Below are 4,537 nucleotides of genomic sequence, written 5' to 3'. Positions count from 1 at the left end.
ATAATGTTTACCAAATATATGGGCACTGTGGCCAAGTCGACATATAAAATTAACTCTCATGGAAATCTTATTTCCCTAACTAGAGTCTACCATCTTGGAAGGCACAGGTCAGCTCTTTCATGTCTGAATCTTCCCCAGGGCCAAGTTTAGGGATTAGTGTCAGGAGGTGTTCACTAACTCTCCAAAGAATGGGAGAGTAGGACAGTGAGACTTGAAAGACCTTCTGGAAGCAACCGAATGCGCCTATTGGAAACAACACAGGATGTGGGACCAACATCTGCCTAATCCTCAGAGAGCAAACCACAAGGCAGCAGAGACACCGAAAGCATAACCCTTATTCTTTCTCTGTTCTGCAAACAACTTTTCAGCCATACTCAGATCTTTCAAGATAATACTAGGTTTAGACAGAAATGTCTGTTCGTTTGAGTTTGAACTCAGCACAGCCCTAGCCAGAAAAGACAAAAGAACAGCAAAAGAGCATAGGGAGGAATTTCTGATCCTGGTCTCTGACCATACTTTTATGACACCTATGCCTGTTTCAAGCTTTATCTCTCTCCCAAGCCTATTACTAATTCATGCAACAAGCTCCCACCTTTTATCCACCTCCCCACCCGCCATGATCAAGCTTAAATCAGCCCCCTAGAGGTAAACCTGGCTCAGAGCAGGGCCCTAGTGCTTTCTCAGTGAATTCACAGCGTCTAAGCTCAAATTTGTAATTCTAACCCAGAATCTAATCTCCAGGCTTGCCTTTGGTTCCCGAACAGGCTGCTGCTTAGGCAGGAGGAGGAGGAAGGCCTGGGCCAGAAATCTCAAGCAACTGGAGAGCTGGTAGGTCCTGAAGCCTTTTTTCAAAGCCAGTCTCCATCTCTGGGGGGTCCCACGATTATCGAGTGCCCTTTTTTACTCCCTCTTCTGCATCTGTAAAAATCCTTTTCATTCTCCCTCATAAAAATGGGAAAGGATCAGTACAGACTGTTCAAAGAAAAGGAATTCTGAATATCTCTTAAACACATAAAAAGGTGCTCGATTATGCTCATGATAATAGAAATGCAAATTAAAAGCACAAAAGGAATATATCAGATTGGCGAGGATCAGTGTTAGTTAACGCAGCCCGGTAAGACTGTGGGGAAACAAGCCCTGTGAACACTGCTGGTGAAGGGCCAACCTCCTCTGACCTCCTTGAGAACAATTTGGCAAAACATCTCAAATTTTAAAAGGCACTAGTCTGATGACCAAGCACTTCCATTTCCTGGTATTAATAGATACACTTGTACATTCACGAAAATGACATGTGCCCAAGAATATACATTGTGGCATTGTTTGTAATAGCTGAAGACAAGGAACTACCTAGATGTCTATCAATAAGGCACCAGTTAAATAAATTATGGACTGCTAAACAGCCACTTAAAGGAAGAAAGGAGATCTGTATGGACTGATGTGGAAATTTCGCAGGGATATTATTAAATGAAAAAGTAAGGAGAACGCCGGAGGACTTGGAGCGTGAGCATTTCCGAGCGCCCGGAATGTGCACTGCACATATATGTCGGTAAATGCCTGGAGGACTCTGGGGATGTGGGTCGCCTCTAGAGCAGGAACCTGGATGGCTTGGGAACATCAGAGGGAAGGAGATTTATCTTTCATCGAGTATCTGTTTTGGGTTGAATTGCGATTCACAAAATTCATATTGTCAAAGTCCTAGGATGGAACTTGGAAATAGGGTCACTGCAGATGTAGTTAGTAAAGATGAGGTCATGGAGCAGTAGCATGGGCCCAGAATCCAATATGACACGTCTCCTTATACAAAGGGGAAACTTGGACACAGGAAGTGATTCTCAGAAAAATACTAGAAACCAAGAGAAAGGCGTGGAACACATGTTCCCCCTTGCAGTCCTTAGAAGATACCAACCCCACAGACGCCTTGATCTTGGACTTCTAGTTTCTAGAACCGTAAGACAATAAGTTTCTCTTGTTCTAAACCACCCAGTTTGTGGTACTTTGGTGCCTTTTGAGTTCTGTATCATATACCTGTATCATTGATTAAAATTTTTTTTTTCAACGCAGACATCCATTCATTCTCAAAGCCTTCCCAGACTCACGGGGCTGGGCTGATTGCTCCATCCTTTAGGCTCTGAGAATATTTTATCTTTGTAACAGCATTTACCAGATTGTAATGTAATTTAACTCTTCATGGAGCTCTTGCTTCCACCGAAGGGACTGAGCCTACGTTCCCTCCATCATTACAGTCATGGCACCCACGTGTTCACTGGAGTGAATGAATAATGCGTAACTATACATTTTTTACAACCTTTCTACATTTCTATCACTATATGTTGATTTTTGGCTCGGTCAGCTATCAATTCATTTCTGTTTAGCCAGAGTGACATGACTGAAACCTGATTTTAAGATTGAGAGGATTGCAAGAAAGGAAAGAAAAAAAAAAAACATTTAAAAACACATGTAAGAGTTTCACTTCAAATGACTCGAGAGTTTAGTACCTTTCAGGGGAGATAGTTCCTCAGCCAGGAAGAGGAGTGATTTTTGTCTGGTGGGGCGATGGGGAGACAGGCTTCCTGTCAGGGCTGCTGTGCTTGATGAGGGACGAATGAAAGAATTTATCGATCATGTTCTAAAGGGTGGTCCTTGCTATGGATTATAGCAGTGATTGATGGTCTGGCTGCTGTATTTGTTTTTTGATTTTATTTTGTATTTGGTGTTTTTTTTTTTTTTTTTTTAGGCTGACTTAACACAGTACCACAAACTGGGTGTCTTCAAATAACAGAAATTTATTATCTCACAGTTCTAGAGGCCAGCCATTGGAAATCAAGGTGTCAGCAAGGCCATACTCTCTGGAAGACTCTAGGGGAAAACTATTCTTCACTCCTCCATCATCTGGTGTTTGCCAGCAATTCTTGGTTTGTAGACGCATCGTTTCAATCTCTGCCTTTGCCATCACGTGTCATTCTCCCTGTGTCTCTGTGTCTCTGTTTCCAAATTTTCCTCTTTTTACAAGGACACCAGTCATTGGCCTGCCTTAATCCAGTATGACCTCATCTTAACTTGATTCCATCTGCAAAGTAAGGTCACGTTCTGAGGTTCCAGGTAGATATGAATTTGGGGGGAATAGTATTCAACCCAGGACAGCTGCTGCGCTAAGACTCACTGAGTTCAGAGAAGCCACGAAAGGCAAAGGAGTGTTTGACTTTCCAGTTATGCACAGGCTGTGAAATCGGACGGACTTGGTTTCCAATCCTGGTTCTATCTGCTGGTCAGCCATGTGAACTTGGGCAACGTTACTTGACATCTCTAAGTCTGTTTTCTCATCTGTGCCATGGGCTTAATGTCTCCCAGGGTTGCTGGATGACATAAATAAGATCAGGTCCTGACATGTTTCGCACAGGGCCTGATTTTTTTCTAAATTAGCTTTTAAAGATAGACTCCCCATTTCCATGGCTTCTGCCATCCTTTCAGGGAAGAATGTAGACAGTTAAATAGAAAAACAGGATAGTTTATGATTAAAGGCCCAGAGGTCTAGTGCAGGATGTACCTGCCATAGGAGGTCAAAGAGCACAGGGCAGATGGACTGTAACTTTTAATAATAAACATAAATGCAAACTTAGTGCTGGAATCTGAAACTTTGCTAAGCCACATTGATTCTCCCCTCCTCCTCGCCCAGGGTGTATTTCTAGAGCTTATCATCGTGATCTCCACAGCATAACCAGACCAGACATCACCTAGTCTCCTCTCTGCTCTAACACCCGATGCCGTGGTCTGTCTCTCCCCATGCACTGGACCATGAGGACATTAGAGAGAGGCCATAGCATTCATCCAGGTGGTGGCCCTGGCCTCCCTTTGTCTAGGCTGCCCATAGTGGAAGGGTCCCCTGGAGCAGGGATGGCTGGTGGAGCTGTGCATGGCTGTGTGTGTTGATCTCTGATAACGTCCCAGAGACAAACCCAAATGATGGGCTGATCAGCGTTTTGCACAGGTCAGGGAGAACTGGCTGTTGTCCTATACCAGACCATATATTTCATTAGAAAGAGATTAAATCCCGCAGACACTGTGACTGTGCTATGAATCAGCCAGGCCCGTTCACATAATCGACAGGCCTCACTCGTGATCTTCCACAGCACCTGCTGCTGCCCTCATTTCCTTGGCACTGAGAAAAATTTTGTGCACAAAGCTTTGTTTCTGAGTTGTAGCTTTTTAAATGTCTTTCTTGGTGGCTAGTGGGACCAAGCTGTTAATTCACTTATACTTATTGAGTGCCTAGTTAATAGCATGGGCTCTAGAACCAGTTGCCTAAATTCAAACCCCACCTCTACAAATCATGAGCTGTGTGAAACTAACTTTGTAAGCAAGTTACTTAGCATCTCTAAAACTTTATTGCTTCATCTGTAAAGGGAGAATCATAATGATACCTACTTATAAGGCTGCTTGCTCAGGGGACTATTCCAGGTTTGGGTCCTTGGGAAGCAGATTGTGAGACAGAAGTGAGAAAGCAGGACTCTATGAGGACTCTTAACAGCAACACTAAGAG

This window comes from Pteropus alecto, unplaced genomic scaffold, assembly GCF_000325575.1.
Source record: "Pteropus alecto unplaced genomic scaffold, ASM32557v1 scaffold177, whole genome shotgun sequence".
NCBI lineage: Eukaryota > Metazoa > Chordata > Mammalia > Chiroptera > Pteropodidae > Pteropus > Pteropus alecto.
The sequence above is the reverse complement of the archived record's forward strand: the minus strand, read 5'-3'. Positions refer to the sequence as shown.